The sequence below is a fragment of the Homarus americanus genome, unplaced genomic scaffold, assembly GCF_018991925.1.
Source record: "Homarus americanus isolate GMGI-L3 unplaced genomic scaffold, GMGI_Hamer_2.0 scaffold23578, whole genome shotgun sequence".
Taxonomy (NCBI): Eukaryota; Metazoa; Arthropoda; class Malacostraca; order Decapoda; family Nephropidae; genus Homarus; species Homarus americanus.
In genome coordinates, this window is record NW_024733231.1 from 6,805,250 (window position 1) to 6,824,731 (window position 19,482).

Consider the following 19,482-nt stretch of genomic DNA (forward strand, 5'->3'; position numbering starts at 1 on the left):
GAGGGTGTGGGTAGGGAAAGAGAAGGGGTGAGAGGGAGGGGGGAGGGGTGAAGGAGGGGTAGGTGAGAGAGGCAGGTGAGAGGGAAGGGGTCAGGGGAGAGGGAGGGATGAGGAGAGGGAAGGGTTAGATGAGAGGGAAGGGTTAGTAGAGGGAAGGGGAGGAGGAGAGGAAGGGGTTAGAGGAGAGGAAGGGTTGAGGAGAGGGGTAGATGAAAGGGACGGGGTTAGGGAGAGGGAAGGAGTTAGATGAGAGAGGGGTAGATGAAAGGAAGGTTAGAGAAGAAGGAAGGTAGAGAGAGGAAGGGGTTAGAGGAGAGGGACGGATCAGAGGAGAGGGAAGGGGTAGATGAGAGGGACGGGGTTAGATGAGAGGAAGGGTTAGATGAGGGACGGGGTTAGAGGAGAGGGAAGGAAAGGAGAGGGGGTAGAAGAAGGACGGGGTTAGGAGAGGGACGGGGTTAGAGGAGAGGGGGTTGAGAGAGGAAGGGGTTAAAGGAGAAGGGGCAGATGAAAGGGACGGGGTAGATGAGGTTAGATGAGAAGGACGGGATTGGAAAGGGAAGGGGTTAGAGGAGAAGGAAGGGGTTAGAGGAGAGGAAGGGTAGGAAGAGAAGGAAGGGTAAGAGAGGGAAGGGGTTAGGAGGAGAGGGAAGGGATTAGAGGAGAGGGAAGGGGTTGGAGGAGAGGGAAGGGGTTAGAGGAGAGGGAAGGGTTGAAGGAGAGGGGAGGGGTTAGAGGGAGAAGGAAGGGGTTGGGGAGGGAAGGGGTAGAGGAGAAGGGAAGGAGGAGAGGGAAGGGGAAGGGGGAGGGAGGTTGGAGGAGAAGGAAGGGGTTAGAGGAGAGGGAAGGGGTTGGAGGAGAGGGAAGGGGTTAGGGGAGGAGGAGGGAAGGGGTTAGAGGAGAGGAAGGGGTTGGAGGAGAGGAAAGGGTTGGAGGAGAGGGAAGGGGTTGGAGGAGAGGGAAGGGGTTGGAGGGAAGGGTTGAGGAGAGGGAAGGGTTAGAGAGAAGGGTATGGAGAGGGAAGGGTTGGAGGAGGAGGAGGGTTAAGGAGAGGGAAGGGGTTGGAGGAGAGGGAAGGGGTTGGAGGAGAGGGAAGGGGTTAGAGGAGGGGGAACTAAATTGACCCAGCCACCCCAAGTGTTGCCAATCACCCAGCACGTGAGCTCTTCACCTCCCTCATCCCTCCCTCTACATCCCTCACCCACCTATCCCTCATCTCTCACCCACCACCCCTCCTCACCCCTCCCCTCACCTCCCTCACACCCCTCCCCTCATATATAAAAATTCAACCCACTCTTATCTACAATAGGTATAAATAACCCATATATATACTGGCACTGAGTTGATATATTTAAGGATAAAAAAAAAGACATACCGACCGACATACGAAAGCCGGCGCGTGAGGAAACATGATGGCATTGAACGAACGAAGAGGAAGCCGTAGACGGGTGCAGGGATACGGACACCCCAGCTAGTCACATGTTGACGCAGGTGATACAGCCGAGAACGACTCTCTCTCTCTCTCTTATGAAACCGCTTGAATAACAGTAAAACTTCTGATGAATGTCGACAAGTATAAACCTAAATATTAAAAAAATACCTATAAACTTTGTCGACATTAAAAATACCAATAAACTTTGACATTAAATAATAAGAATAACAGTAAGTGGTATGTACTTGTGTGTAAATTTAACCTATACTGACACGAGTAATGTTATTAATAGACCCAGCACGGATCTATGAGAGGTTAATAGACTGAGACAGATAGATATAGAGGATCACCTGAAGATTAGGCATCCCAACAAATTTCAATGATTAAAACACCCAAACGTTGTCTAACTTATCTTACAAAGTCTAGCAACCCCAACTAAAGAGCTAACCTAACACATCCCAACCCAACCCTAACAACACATCCCAACTAACCTAACCTAACACATCCCAACAACCTAACCTAACACATCCCAACAACCTAACCTAACACTTCCCAACTAACCTAACCTAACACATCCCAACTAAACCCTAACCCTAACACATCCCAACTAAACCTAACCTAACACATCCCCAACAACCTAACCTAACACATCCCAACCAACCTAACCTAACACATCCCAACCAACCTAACCTAACACATCCCAACAACCAACCTAACACATCCCAACTAAACCTAACCCAACACATCCCAACTTAACCTAACCTAACACATCCAACAACCTAACACATCCCAACTTAACCTAACCTAACATCAACAACCTAACCCAACACATCCCAACTTAACCCAACCTAACACATCCCAACTCAAACCTCACCTAACACATCCCAACAACCTAACCTAACACATCCCAACAACCTCACCCCAACACATCCCAACAACTTCACCTAACACATCCCAACAACCTAACCTAACACATCCCAACTTAACCTAACCCTAACATCCCAACAACCTCACCTAACACATCTCAACAACCGCACCTAACACATCCCAACAACCACCACATCCCAACAACCTCACCTAACACATCCCAACTCAACCTCACCCTAACACATCCCAACTCAACCTCACCTAACATCCCAACTCAACCTCTAACACATCCCAACAACCTACCCTAACACATCCCAACTAACCTCACCTAACAAAGAAGCCTAACCTAGCCATACCCCCAGGTATCATTGGTATTTGATCATAAGCTGATATACGGGGGGAGGGGAGGGGACCTGAAGTGCCTAAACTTAATGTGATCCCCATAAACCTACAGACCATTACCACAGTGCAGGCCAGCCAGCAGGAGGTAAAGAGAACTCCACGGTCCCCTTCAACAGCCTGCAACTCATTTCAGACTGCAATGATGCTTAGGCCACGGAAATATGCACATGTGACTGGTGGTGACTGTGGAGATATGAATGGTGAGTGGGGGTAACTGACTAGCCTTCCTTCCCCCTCTCTGTTAATGAGCGCACGCACACACACACAGAGTTCATGAAGGTTCTATACAGCGGTGGCTAATAATACTCCCCCCCTACGTTGGAGTCGTCAGGTTAGGTTAGATTAGGTTGGTCAAAATAGAAACAGGATTGGTTAGGTTAGAATGGGATAGGTTAGAATAGGATAGGTTAGAATAGGTTAGGTCAAGATAGTTTAGGACAGGTTAGGCTAGGTTACAACAGAAACAACAATAATAACAACCAAATAAAACAGCTAACAAATAATCACTGCAAGTCATTCTTAGGATCACTACGTGGCCTACATAAAGAAATACTCCTCGTCTATATAAAATAAAAAATAAAAATAAAATAATATCCACTCGTTCTGATTAGGTTTCCCCAAGCTGGCCATCTCCGGCAGTAAGCACAGGTGAGCGAGTTTATACCCCCAGCCTAGCCTCCCAGGAGTTATATAAATAGAAAAAAAATATTATCTCCTGAGTTTTGTCTTCGTATAAGGACACGTGAGGCTGTAGAGTTTAATAATCATTCATATATAACACTTTACCCTTCATACACTAGAAGAAGATGATGATGATGATGATGATGATGATGATGATGATGATAAAGGCTTCATAAAGACAGCTGGTATAAATAATAATAATAATAATAATAATGACTAGTTCTTTTATGAATTTCAATATATTAGTCCTCCCCCAACTATCCATTTCCGTTCAATATAGATGAACGGACACACATTCATTCTCTTCTCATGGACACTGCCGTTCTCCTCCTCTCCCCCCCCCGCTACGGATACACCTCCCCCCTCAACTCCCCACCCATCAAACATTTCCCTGGTGAAAGTTTGTTAAAAAGTTGCACCAACACCAATTCAAAACACTCAAGTGATTTCCCCCGTCAAAGAGAGAAACCGTTTAAGGAAATTGCCCAGGGAGATTCAATTCAAGGAACTTAATTTCGGAACTCAGCTGAAATAGATTATCAAAAGGGTCGGTTTATATCGGGAAAAAATCGGGAACTCAGCTGAAGAACGGGGAGACCAAAAATACAATTGTTATATCGGGTGTTGCTTGTAAAACCTGACATACTGGGTTACTGAAACGTGTGGAAGCCCCTGTAACAACGAGGGTTATGACGCTACCCCCACATCCAAAGAGAGAGAGAGACGAGACGAGGACGAGACGAGACGAGACGAGACGAGACGAGACGAGACGAGACGAGACGAGACGAGACGAGACAGAACGAGACGAGACAGAGAGAGACAGAGACAGAGACAGAGACGAGACGAGACGAGACGAGACGAGACGAGACGAGACGAGACAGAGACGAGACAGAAGAGAGAGAGAGAGAGAGCGTTTGATGTTCCGTGTTCTGTCAGTTCAAAATATTCTCAAAAACTAAAAAACCATCTAGCAATATCCTATTCTCTCATACTTCAGAATATTCTCAAATAAACCTAACACAAACAAATATCTCCTGTATCTAGCTTGCTACGTGTCAGTTATCTGTTCTCAAACTCTCAATCACATAAGGCTACCTCACATGTATGTATGTGTGTCCAAATTCACCTCAAATACAATAAACAAGCGTATCTTAGATTTACTGTATACAAACACTTATGTACAGTAAACCCCCACAAGCTAACCTATTCAAAATACAAATTACAGAATACAAAACGTTGATAATTGAATTAAATACAATAAAAAATCATATAACAGCAATAATACAGTATACCATAACGAAAAAATACGTTGGAAGTCAAATTGTATCATTAGGTAAGCTGCCGCGTCTAAAGTTACCGGAGATGAAATTTCTTAAAGTAAGATATAATGCTTAAAGAACTTCCCGAAGGTAAGTCAAGTCAGGTACACCACATCTCCCAAACCTGATACAACGAGCCGAAGAAATACTCACGCATACACACACACCCAATGACCGCAAATAACTCAAGTGGTGGTGACGCGACCCAGAATAGACTCTGTCGTTCTTTCTTTCAAATGTGTGAATCTTTGAGGAATTATTTTTAGTTATGTTACAACCAGCCGTTCTTTCTTCACCCCTACATTACTTAGTGTGTGGGGGTGTACCAAACAGGTGACTCATGGCAGGACAAAGGGGATACGTCAAACTTTTTTTTTTCGGTGTTCACATGATGTAAAAGTCTCCCAGACAATGAGTAAAACAGTTTCACATCACACACACACACATTAACTTCAGGGTTATTACAGCCAACTTGTCAAGGTCAAGATTCATTAGCGCCTGTTAGTGAGTATCCCAGTATTAAGTTAAGCAACAGACTGGCTGAACTGTTTTAAAATCAGTTCTGTAGATATACGGATGGGTAAAAGGTCCAGGGCTGGAAAATAGCATGTGGGTTATATAATTAAACAGGGGGATCGCCACTGCACGAATAATTAGGCCAGTGTAAAAGTACTAGAGTTTATTATACGAGAAGCCAAGATGGAACAACTACTACAAAACAATCTTATAAAGGACTGCCAACATGGTCTTATGCCGGGACGCTCCGGCATGACACAATTACTTGAGGTGCTGGATGTGCAGACATAGATTCAAGAGTGATGCCATTTTCACAATATACTGTACCTTCATTTAGCCTTTGTATTCGATAACGTCCCTCACGTTGTGGCGGCACCGAGAACTCATCTAAGACCAAACTCTACCAACACTAACGTAAATACAGTTACATGCTGGAGCCAGTGTTTGACCAGTGCCTAAACGATGACTGACCGCCTAAGGAGGAGGTAACGAGCCGATCAGTCGGCGATCGCAGTTAAAAAAGATAAGCGCAAACTTACGTTTAATCCTCACAAAACAACAATTTATCAGGATATCCGATAATTATAATTTGTAGGGGAGGTGAGGTAGTGGACAGATATTTGCGGGGAGGATAGACTATTGATCCGTCACTACAGTATAGTGCAGCGGCACCAGTACAGTACAATGCAAATACTTCCGCCTACGACCTACGAGGGTGTTTTACATGATCACTTTGATGTTTGTGTTTACAGAGTCCTTACAGGAGGTTATAGGTACAAGACATCGGCATATTAATAATTTTCTGCATAAAATTAAATTCTTGAACATGACCACTGTGATGCACTGTTCTGGTGAGGTACAGTAACAGTACCGTCAACAGTGTGAGCAAGTTAAGATTTACACAAGAAGCGGTACTGTACATTAATAATAAGGGTGAGAGCCGTGTCACTGGGTGAAAGTCCATCCACGTGTACACAATGAGGCCAGTACTTCAAGGTTATTTATGAGGGAGACTCAGCTTATAACACGTTCACCTCCTCACTCTACACCTCTGCCAAACGTACGCTACCTCACAGATCTTCACTATTATTCTAGCGTTACGTTAATACTAACAACCAAATCCATAATACTGTATTGTCTATAGCTTAAGGTCCATCACATTTAACGCTGAGGTTAACTTACGGGTTATAGTTCCAGAAACACTAACTGCAACCCCACTATCAAACGTGACCGACAACCTTCTATTAGTAGGTAGTAGGCAGCCATCAAACAGGAGTACTACCACCTGGGAAGATATTGGAAGCATAATGTGTGGTCTAATGGTGAACCCTGTTGCCATATGGCATCACAAAATTGTGACCAAGTTCCAGGTTGGTGATCTGACTTTCTCTGCCTCATTTACACACAATTGCAGGGTCTCAATTGTTTCTCTTACTTTGACAACACAACATACAGTATATTGTTTCTTACTATTGATTTTTTTTTTTTATTTCTTTATAGTTCTTTGCTATTATTATTATTGCTGTTACCTGTATCGTTATTATTTATTTTTTAATTGTGTATTTTATTATAAATTCTATTTACTATAAATTATTATTATTACATTTCGCCCCAGGCCCGATGTGGGTCAGTGACCTGTTCCCGGGCAGGCTAATCCCGTATAATATATAAATATATATATTTATTTTTTTCTTGTTGGAGGTAAGTCCCCCCAGTCTAAGGACCCCATGGAAATAAGTATCTGATGGTGTTCTTGGCTATCCTCAGTCCTTGGTCAAAAGGGCTTAACCTTTTACTTGCATTATCATACATTATATACCTACACTGTCTATGCACACGTATACCTACACAGGTACAAATCTATGCATATCATATACCTGCTGAATCAATGTAAATTTGTCTGAGGACTTTCTGAATAAAAATGCTTATCTACCAGGAAGCCCTAGTCAGTTTTCGTCATAGACCTCGTCAGTTTTCGTCATAGGCCTCGTCAGTTTCGTCATAGAGCCTCGTCAGTTTGCGTCATAGGCATCGTCGGTTTGCGTCATAGGCCTCGTCAGTTTTTCGTAATAGGCCTAGTCAGTTTTCGTAATAGGCCTCGTCAGTTTGCGTCATAGGCCTCGTCAGTTTGCGTCATAGGCCTCATCAGTTTTCGTCATACGCCTCGTCGGTTTGCGTCATACGCTTCGTCGGTTTGCGTCATACGCCTCGTCGGTTTGCGTCATAGGCCTCGTCAGTTTTCGTCATACAAGACAACGTTTCCCTTAACTGAAACAGGAGCGGAGTAACACAAACACGTCCTTCAGTTCCATCGAACAGGTACTGCTAAGTCAATATTAAGTCTCAATAGTAACAAAAGTATATTAGGGATATTCTTCTTCAGTTATAACCCAAGTTAAATCTTTAAACTTAACATCTAATAAATTAAGACAAAATACCTCGCCTTTTTACCAGGTATAAACTAGTTCTCACCTCAGCTATGCAAAATGACCCTCCCAACGACACGAGACACCACCAAGTCGACTATTTTTTCAACACGGGTGTGCTCGCTGGCTGACTACAAGAGCCTCGCCCGTTGTTCCATCACTAACTCAACGTCGCGTTAGGTCACGGCCCGGGCGGGGGTGGGCGCTCTTCATTCATAGCTGGGTCGAATAAATTTTTCATTCTTTCCCTTCTAAATAATTTCCAAATTTTTTCTTTCTAGTAAATTTTGTTTTTTCTACCCATATTTTCCCTCATCTCTCACCTATTCCCTCTCTTCTATCCACCTTTCATTCGCCCATTTCTACCTTCCCTCCCCTAGCACTTGGGATTACGCAGTTCAGTTCTGGTCACCGTATTACAGAATGAATATAGAATCCCGAGAATGAATTCAGAGGAGAATGACAAGACTAATCCCGGGCATTAGGAACCTTGAGTACAGAGACAGGTTAAAGCATCTTAATTTGCACTCCCTCGAGAGACGTAGAGTGAGGGGCGATATGATAGAGGTGTATAAATGGAAGTAAGGGCTGAACAAAGGGGTCATTACAAAGGTCCTCAAACTATCCAACCAGAGGCGAACTCGTAACAATGGTTTTAAATTAGACAAATTTAGATTTAGGTAAACATTGGTTTGGAAACAGAGTAGTGGACGAGTGGAACAAGTTACCAAACATCATCATTAACTCGAATACGCTGGATAGCTTCAAACAGGTTGGGTGGATATATGAGCAATAGGGGTTGGGTGTAAATGGGACTGCCCAGTATCGACCAATAGGCCCGCTGCAGTTTCCTCCATCCTTACGTTCTTATTTGTCCATTTCCTCCCTCCCTTTCCCCTCATTGGCCCAGTTCTCCCCTTCACTCCCCTCCCATTCGTCCATTTATCCCCTTCCTTCTCCTCTGATTCGCCCAAGTCCTCCCCTTGTTATTCGTCCATTTCTTCCCTTCTATCCCTTCCCTCTCCTCTCATTCGTCCATCTCTTCCCTTCCCTCTCCTCCGCCCATTTCTTCCCTTCTATCCCTTCCCCTCCTCTCATTCGTCCATCTCTTCCCTTCTCTCTCCTCTTATTCATATTTCTTCCCTTCTATCCCTTCCCCCTCCTCTCATTAATCCCATCTCTTCCCTTCTATCCCTTCCCTCCTCTTATTCGTCCATCTCTTCCTTCCCCTCCTCTCATTCGTCCATCTCTTCCCTTCTCCCTTCCCCTCCTCTCATTCGTCCATCCTCTTCCCTTCTCTCTCCTCTCATTCTTATTTCTTCCTTCTCCTTCCCCTCCTCTCATTCGTCCATCTTCCCTTCCCTCTCCTCTTATTCGTCCATCTCTCTTCCCTTCTCCCTTCCCCCTCCTCTCCCATTCGTCATTTCTTCCTTCTATCCCTTCTCTCCTCTCTCATTCCTTGTTTCTTCCTTCTCCCTTCCCCCTCCTCTCATTCTTATTTCTTCCTTCTATCCCTTCCCCTCCTCTCATTCGTCCATCTCTTCCTTCTCTACTCTCATTCGCCCATTTCTTCCTTCCTTCCTCCTCTCATTCGTCCATCTCTTTGCCCTCTCCTCTCATTCGCCCATTTCTTCCTTCTATCCCTTCCCCTCCTCCTCATTCGTCCATTTCTTCCCTTCTATCCCTTCCCTCTCCTCTTATTCGTCCATCTCTTCCCTTCTATCCCTTCCCTCTCCTCTTATTCGTCCATCTCTTCCCTTCTCTCTCCTCCTCATTCGCCCATTTCTTCCCTTCTATCCCTTCCCCTCCTCTCATTCGTCCATTTCTTCCTTCTATCCTTCCCTCCTCTTATTCGTCCATCTCGTCCTTCTATCCCTTCCCCTCCTCTCATTCCTTCATCTCTTCCTTCCCCTCCTCCCATTCGTCCATCTCTTCCCTTCCCCTCTCCCATTCGTCATTTCTTCCCCTTCCCCTCCTCCCCATTCATCCATCTCTCTTCCCTTCCTCCTCCCCATTCGTCCATTTCTTCCCCTTCCCCCTCCTCCCATTCGTCCATCTCTTCCTTCCCCCCTCCTCCCATTCATCATTTCTTCCTTCCCCTCCTCTCATTCGTCCATCTCTTCCCTTCCCCCTCCTCCCATTCGTCCATCTCTTCCTTCCCCCTCCTCCCATTCGTCCATTTCTTCCCTTCCCCCTCCTCTCATTCGTCCATCTCTTCCCTTCCCCTCCTCCCATTCGTCCATCTCTTCCCTTCCCCCCCCTCCTCCATTCGTCCATTTCTTCCCTTCCCCTCCTCTCATTCGTCCATCTCTTCCCTTCCCCCTCCTCCCATTCGTCCATCTCTTCCTTCCCCCTCCTCCCATTCGTCCATCTCTTCCCTTCCCCCTCCTCCCATTCGTCCATCTCTTCCCTTCCCCCTCCTCCATTCATCCATTTCTTCCTTCCCCCTCCTCCCATTCGTCCATTTTCTTCCCTTCCCCTCCTCCTTCCATCTTCCATCTCTTTCCCCTCCTCCATTCGTCCATTTCTTCCCTTCCTCCTCCCATTCGTCCATCTCTTCCCTTCCCCCTCCTCCCATTCGTCCATCTCTTCCCTTCCCCTCCTCCATTCGTCCATTTCTTCCCTTCCCCTCCTCCCATTCGTCCATCTCTTCCTTCCCCTCCTCCCATTCGTCCGCTTCTTCCCTTCCCCTCCTCCCATTCGTCCATCTCTTCCCTTCCCCTCCTCCCATTTCCGTCCATTTCTTCCCCCTCCTCCCATTCGTCCATCTCTTCCCTTCCCCTCCTCCCATTCGTCCATTTTCTTCCTTCCCCTCCTCCCATTCGTCCATCTCTTCCCTTCCCCCTCCTCCCATTCGTCCATTTCTTCCCTTCCCCCTCCTCTCATTCGTCCATCCTCTTCCCTTCCCCCTCCTCTCATTCGTCCATCTCTTCCCCTTCCCCCTCCTCCCATTCGTCCATCTCTTCCCTTCCCCCTCCTCCCCTCCCCCATATGCTCACCTTCCACCCGTCTCCCTTCACCTTCCACTCCTGCACAACTTCTACACACACACACACACACACACACACACACACACACACACACACACTCAGCGGTGCCAAGAGCCAACAGCCGAGCGACTCGCCCTTACTAGCCGATAAACGTGTACCAAACGCTCTGATTCTAGGTTCGTAATTATGATGAAAATTCCCCGCTACTGAAGAAAAATGTCTAATTTATTCACTACTGGTAAAAAAAAAGTAAATAAATAAATTGTTAAATATATAAATAGTATCATAATTGAGACTCAACCTTATCTAGATACTATAATACAGTACAGTTAATGTGGGATTTCGTCCTTACGCATCAAACACCTAGACAGTTTTCAATACAGTTAGATTAATATCCATAAAACAACACAAATATATGAGTACTGATATAACCAAAAGCTTATATAACGGTTTACCATAATACATTAATATATAATTGCTCTTCATAAACATTAACGTGTATATAGGTAAAACTATATCACATTGGTATATAAACCTGTCTGAACTACAATACTGTAACCCAAATATATAAATAATAATCTGGATATAGTGTCAATGAAATATGCCTGCCTCTTATTATTATTGATTTAGTATTTGGAATTTGAGTTATTTAAGTCTCCCTTTCAAGTCATTGTTTTCTCTCACACTTACGCACACGAGTCATCTATTTTCTTCACTTAAATGTAAACAACAACGATGACTCATATTCGTCAACGGCAAAACTCTTCTGACTTAAGTACAGTCCTGTCGCCTCATCGTGAACCATGAACCGCGAGATTCAGACTCCTGAATCCGAATCATTTATGGACAGAATAATGTATCAGTGTCTACTGCTTCGGGTTCACGAGTCTGAATCTCGGGGTTCGTGGTTCAGGATGAGATGCGACAGGACTCTTTTGGGTGACTGTACATAACTCAATCATGCCTGTCATTAACGATGTACTGTTAAGCGGTGTAAAATCCCATGAAAATCGGACGAGTTGCTTTTACCAATAACGGGAGGATATGGCCACAGGCGATAAAAAGAACTTTAGCTCACAAGAGGGTAAATTAGTGATGAAGAGGGTTAAACATATTACAAATACCTAGTTCTGATGTACTGTAATAGTTTTTGAAAAATAATGATCGTCAATGATAAGTCCAGTAAGTAACAAGGAATTGAACCTGCTTAAAATTACAACCTATATATGACACTGTTCTAGCAACCACCAACCTCTACTTCACACATCAACCCTGCACTGCAACGGTTACCACAACGCCCTCCCCGGATCTTATATTTGATCCAACAGCTTTACCAAGATCACCCAAGATCAGGTGGAGTCAATTCACCACAACTTGAGCAAATTCCTCCAAATGTTTATCCTTTGGTAAACATTGTTGCAGAGGGAGATCCTACTGTACTGTATATAGTGCATGGTAGATCTTGGTACACATCTGAACAGTTGAGGGAACTGTATAGTGCAAGGACAAGTGGATGAGTTCCAGAGAGCTACAAGTACAGACCTTCAACTGAGGGAATAATCCAGTGAACACTCGAGACACCAAACTTTGTACTGTCCTGTACTGCCTAACTTCTGTGTTTACTTCTCTAGTGTCTAATTCATAAGTAATTATATAACTACTGTACTGTATATTATAATAATGTTCATAAAACAGTTTACTACACATCATGTCCCCCCCCCAAGCTGCATCACAGTTTATAGTACTGTATAGCATGTCTCTTTTCAAACTACAGTACATGTACTGTAATTAAATCACTACTACTGTAGCTTATTACAGCCTGGCACCCTGACTAGCAAATATAGTACTGTCCTATACATATACAGTATACTGTACTGTAAAATGACTGTACAGTACCTGTACTCCCAATTCTTATACACTAAAACACCTTAATCCTAACCTAACATACTCTATCCTAACCTAGCCTAACATACTCTAACTTAGCCTAACATACTCTAACTTAACCTAACATACTCTATCCTAACCTAGCCTAACATACTCTAACTTAGCCTAACATACTCTATCCTAACCTAACATACTCTATCCTAACCTAACACACTCTAACTTAACCTAACATACTCTAACTTAGCCTAACATACTCTATCCTAACCTAACATACTCTATCCTAACCTAACATACTCTATCCTAACCTAGCCTAACATACTCTAACTTAACCTAACATACTCTATCTAACCTAACATACTCTATCCTAACCTAACATACTCTGTACCTAACATACTCTAACTTAACCTAACATACTCTATCCTAACCTAGCCTAACATACTCTAACTAACATACTCTAAGCCTAACATACCTAACTAACTTACTCTATAACATAACCTAACATACTCTATTACTAACCTAACATACTCTAACTTAACCTAACATACTCTAAACCTAACATAACTTAACCTAACATACTCTAACTTAACCTAACATACTCTAACTTAACCTAACATACTCTAACTTAACCTAACATACTCTAACTTAGCCTAACATACTCTAACTTAACCTAACATACTCTAACTTAACCTAACATACTCTAACTTAACCTAACATACTCTAACTTAACCTAACATACTCTATCCTAACCTAACATACTCTAACCTAACCTAACATACTCTAACCTAACCTAACATACTCTAACTTAACCTAACATACTCTAACTTAGCCTAACATACTCTAACTTGACCTAACATACTTTATCCTAACCTAACATACTCTATCCTAACCTAACATACTCTATCCTAACCTAACATACTGTAACTTAACCTAACATACTCTAACTTAACCTAACCCTCCATGTAAAATTAGGGTGTTTAACTATTAAGCAATATAATGTGATTCAAACAGGTGCGTCTAACAACGACTCTCTTCACTATTGAGTATTTTATGTACAGCAAAACACAAGTCTCTTCACAATAGGTATGGCCCCAAGGTAACTGTTCCCATGGCGTGTCAATGTGATGGCCTCTTGTATAGCTTCTCTCAGCTGTTATTATAAGCATTGTTGATGTCTAAAGGTTGAAAGACTTACTGATATCTTTACATTACAATGGATAGGATGAACGAATTTATCCCCATATATAAAATACCTGTAATGTATAACCTGACTTAATCTACCTAACCCAACTTAGCCAGTAACCTACCTAACCAAACCCAACTTACCCAGTAACCTACCTAACCTAACATAACCTACCTAATCTAATTTAATCTACTAATCTACCCTAACTGATTCTACCTAACCTAACCTACCAATCTAAATCTAACCTAAAACTCCCCAGATACAATGATAGGTACTGTACTCACCTCTCTGGCGGCAATTATTGAAGCTCTTTACAGGAAGTCTTCTGTAACTTGTAATCCAAAATCGTCAAACAGTTCCCAGAAACACTATTAATCTGGTAATTTATATCAATCACTCCAGTTTTACAATAAACAGTAACATCCCACAACACGATTTACTTTTGAATGATAAGTTTTAGGTTCAATTTGGTCAACATGAAAGACAGTTTAAAGAGAGAAATGAGTGATTTATTTACACTTGCACTGCACTCGTCAAGTTGTCAGTGAGTTATTATGAGTCCCACTATAATCACAGTATTGTTGAGCACTTGATAGGTCACTGCGATGTCCAATACACCTGTAATAGAAAAAAAAATGGGGGCGATTAGTACAAAGTAGTTGATACATATTCAAGCTATACCTATACTTCACTTCTCATAGGTATACACACTAAAGATTAACCTTGCAAGCCTTACCAATATGACAAACGGAATTAAAGGTCTTGGCATTCTTTTTTTTTTAAGTTCATTGTTTACCTATTGCTGAGAACAGAGCTCTTCAAGGGGATGTTGTGTTTTTTTTTAACTCTCTCTATCCTCGTTATTTCTCGTCAGCGCAGAAAGTGTCATAAAAGAATTTCGTCTTATTTTTGTTAGGTAATGTGGTTGCAAACAATAAAATAACGGAATTCGAAACCTGGCTACTATCCTAAATTGACCTATATCTCAATGCAAACTTAATGTGAATATATGAGCAATAGGGGTTGGGTGTAAATGGGACTGCCCAGTATAGGCCAATAGACCCGCTGCAGTTTCCTCCATTGTGTTCTATAGTCAATCTAATGCAGTCTTAATTGTTTATATCTCGATATAGTATGTTGCCCTAATTTACTAATGTCGTTTGGGCATTACCTTTTCTTTCCTGTTACATCACCTTTTAATTAAGCTTATATGACCCTGAATACCTGGACAATGAACACACATTACGCTACGCTACAGTACATGACCTTGTAGTGATTATCAAGTACACTAACTCAGGCCTCAGTTCAGATACTTCGCAACCTTCACTGTCACCCACGTCTTGAATGTCCCAATCATCACCTTTCTTCATAATTCATTACTGAAACCCAGGGTCTAATTTTACGCTGAGGAAACCTTGAGTTACGACACTTCACCTTAGCCTTTCCGTTCTATCTATGGGGTTTGTTGATATCCAGTGAAAGTGTCGAGCAATAACGATAACCAACACACATATATCGGTAATTCACGGCACTATGGACACACTCGGTGGTATTCTATAGTCACGGATGAATCATAAATGAGTGGCTTTAAGAAGGCAAACACTCGCTGTATGCCTGACACCCACAACAGCTATAGAATACCGGCATACTTCAACTTAACATCACTCTCAATTAAAAACACTTAATGCTTACCCCCAACACTGTACAATTGGAGAACGATTAACACTTTAAGTTATCCCAGGAGCCGTAAAACACTTGAGGCTTTGGACACCGTGTTTAAAGGAGTGAGTGGAGAGGTGTAGCACTGGACCTGGTGGCTTGAGCAAGTAAGTGACGCTCTAGCTGAGTCTGGTCACTCGGCTTCGCTCCCCCGTACACGTGACTGCCAGGCTGGGGGGCGGGGCTATGACCGGGGGAGGGGCTTTACTCCTGACGTCACTGAATGACTAAATGAGTAGGGACAGACCCACCTCTTTCTCTCCCCCCTCCCTACCTTACCTCCTCCACCCACCCGCCCTCTCTTCCCTACTCACTATCTTGTGTTGGTGTCAGGCGTTTTACAAGTTTCCGGTTTTATACACTTCTACATGGAATAATCTTAATTATTTAGTAGTTTTCCCCCTACCCCTTGCTCTGCCGTCCTCACATATGATATAAACACAGAAATATATGTCTTTAAAAATTCATAAAATCAATTCACTTTTTCAATTTCAATAGTTTATTCCTTGGTAGAGGAAGCGGGGTCCTAGTGCTGTCACCGGGTACCCTGCAAATCTCATCTGTTCCTGATTATATAAGACTGAATGGAAGGTTCCGAAAGTGGGAATCATATACCACTATAATAACCACTATATCACTTTACAAGGACACCTCACGCCATTAATCCCGACAAAATTGGAAAGGTCATTGCCCTCCACACCAGCAATCTTGTGATAATGTAATGACCGAGGGTATACAGTAAAGTCTCAAAGGATAATAGTAAAATTATCTTTGTAAATTAAAGACTGTAAGCTAAGATCATAGGACAACCTAAGACTTCACTAAGACCGTATCTAAACCTGACATCCAAAAAATAGCTACAAAAAATACCGTAAATCTACAAATACACTCACCAATAATAATAATAATAATAATAATACTAGTAATAATAATAGTAATAATAATAATAATAGTTATAACAATAATAGTAGTAATAATAATAACAATACTAGTAATAATAATAATAATAATAATAATACTAGTAATAAAAATAATAATAATAATAATAATAATAATAAACCAGGTCTTCGTATTATTTCCAAACTGGTGTTAAATGAACCCTAAACATGATGCTATTTTTAAATATTCTATTTGTGTCTTAACTAATGTAAACCCTTTAGATGCACTCATACTACTTCACTTACGGGATTATACATCGGCAGATCCTTGAAGAATCTAGAACCAGGTTACCGGCGCACACATAGAAGAAACAGCATCTTTTATACAGTAAGCTTCATAATACAGCATCTATTATACACTAAGCTTCACAATACAATATTTTATACACTAAGCTTCACAATACAATCTTTTATATATTAAGCTTCACAATACAATCTTGTATACACTAAGCTTCACAACACAATCTTTTATAAACTAAATAATGGAAGCCCCTCGAAATCGAGGATGGCCGGCCCAAGGGCCATCTAGTCGTGAATTTGTTAAGGAGTAGAAGCTGTCGCCAACACAACCACCACACCCTAAGTTAACGAGCTGCATGACCCAGTGTCAAGGAATAGTCCGAGAAGACTGGACAGCTCGCCAACTGCACTGGCTAACCATTACCCCGGAATACGATCTGCAAATCGATTAACATCCCGGTTCCCAATTACTGCTGGATAGACAGAGGCAAATGGCGTAAAGAAACTAAGCTTCATAACACAGCATCTTTTATTCACTAAGCTTCACAATACGGCATATTTTATACACTAAGCTTCATAACGCAGCATCTTTTATACACTAAGCTTCATAACACTGCATCTTTTATACACTAAGCTTCAGAATACAGCATATTTTCTACACTAAGCTTCATAATACATCCTTTATACACTAAGCTTCAGAATGCAGCATCTTTTATACACTAACCTTGAGAATACAGCATCTTTTATACACTAGGCTTCACCACACGTTCAATCATTCAGTCTTTCATTCACCTACACCGTTACAATATGAATGCATACCTGAATGAAGGATGGTCTTGACACTTGGAGGGAAAATGCTTACTAGTGAAAGAAATATTCCATCAAATTTGTCCCAATATGTTATCATGGCTCTCTGTTCAAGCGAGCATCTATGGTCCTGGATACTTTCATTATTGACATTTACACAAAAAAAAATTAAACACTATTACCCAGAGCTTTTGTTTGGATTTGTTTATTAAAAGATAAGTAATTTAATGAAAATATATCACGTAATCCGGATATAAAAAACAAAATAACAGCGACTACAACCACCACGTTTATACATTACGTAACTGAACCTAAATCCCATTCGTTTATATTTTTTTTTACCTGTAGTGATGATAAATAAAGCGTACAAAGGTTAAATAGATCTTCAGGTACTTGGAGATACAGGATTACGTATTGTAGACACACTATATCCGTGTATATGTAACACAGTCAAAGTGCCGCCACACGTTTAACCTCTCCTACAGCTACACCCGCTACAGTAACACCACTAACACCCTGCTACACCCTACACTAACCCACACACACCCACTATACATATATCCCACACTCACACCTACACTACACCCCTCTACATTACACTCCAATACACCCCGATGATCACTTTTCCGGACCTAGAGAGATTGATTTCAATGAAAGTTTGAGGTCATTAAATTCCATTCTGTTTAAGCTACCTTTCTTGTTATGACGGAGCGGGGCGGGGGCAGGGGGGTTACGGGGGTAGAATACTGTCTCGTGTAGGATCTGTTGCATTATTGTTTAAAAATGTTGTCTATCCAATTATTTGTATTAAACTATATGTATGTATATATGTATCTTTCTATCTACATATATATTTTCTATGTCGATATATCCATTTACCTATCTGCTTCAACGTTTACATATTATATAGGAATAGAATTAGATAGATGGATAGATAAATAGGTAGATAGGCAGACAGATATGGTGTACATTAACAGACAACTAAACTGACACAATCTTACGCAATCAATGTATTCGACAAAGACACGACGACGCCGAGTGAGAGAGAGAACAGAGCTTCTCCGCTTTAACAAACCAGTGAGTGGTGGCGACCCCTGACCTCAAGCCCAGAACCCCACGTGTGAGGGAGCCGAACAACGTGACAGTGAGGGGAAGGAAGCGTGCACTGTCCTTCCCCCCCCCCCCACACACACACACCCCTCTCTCCCTCTCTCTCTTTGTGGTTTATTTCAAGGTTACGGTTGTGATGTTTAGGAGACAGAATATTGGATTTTTTGTATGTCACCTGTAGACACCTGAACGTAACCGAACCTGACCTGAACTAACCTAACCTGCCATAACCCAGCCTGTAGCTTCACAATTTATATACATTTTAAGACTAATCTGAATTCTTAGGGACCGCTGGGCAGCTGGGCATATACAGTACATACATACCTACCTAATAATGGTTGCCCCTCGTGTAATGAAGATGGCCGGCCCAGGAGCCACCTAGGCGTGAACTTGTTTGAGATGTAGAAACTGTCGCCAACACAACAACTACACCCTAAGTTAACGAGCTGCATGACCCAGTGTCCAGGAATAGTCCGAGAAGACCGGATAACTCGCCAACTGCACTGGCTAACCATACCCCGGAACACGATCCGCAAAACGATAAACATCCAGGTTCCCAATTACTGCTGGATATACATTAAAAACTTGCCCACATTTTCATCCTGCCCGGGGATCGAACACGGGTCCATTCGCTTGCGACGTGAGCATGCTGACCATTACACCACAGGCGCACTATACATAAATTTATAGCGCATGTATACATACTGTACAGACATATGCATGCATAGAAACAAACACACATGTATACAGAAACACATACATATATACCGGTATATATACACACACACATTCGTATATACACACACAGAAACACACATTCATGCAGTCACCGGCTGCAACTCTATTAATAAACCTTTATTATTGTTATTATTACATATACTCGGATGATACACTATACAGAAACACACCCATACATACACACATATATATTGCGTCTTTTTTTTTGCGAAATCGGTTATTTTGCAAAATTA

General features: G+C 42.2%; 1 protein-coding gene across 2 annotated transcripts in view; it reads right to left on the reverse strand.

Annotated features, from left to right (window-relative positions):
* Positions 1 to 15,546, reverse strand: part of LOC121869648 (protein timeless-like) — an 89,591-nt gene extending 74,045 nt beyond the window's left edge. The window contains exons 1-2 of one of the 2 annotated variants that reach the window (XM_042371176.1): positions 15,390 to 15,545; positions 13,982 to 14,315 (exon numbers count right to left, since the gene is read on the reverse strand). The gene's annotated coding sequence lies outside the window, so the exon portion shown is untranslated. Of the gene's footprint in view, positions 1 to 13,981; positions 14,316 to 15,389 lie in introns of both variants that reach the window. The other variant, XM_042371178.1, reaches the window with a different exon arrangement.
* Positions 15,547 to 19,482: the final 3,936 nt, after the last annotated feature.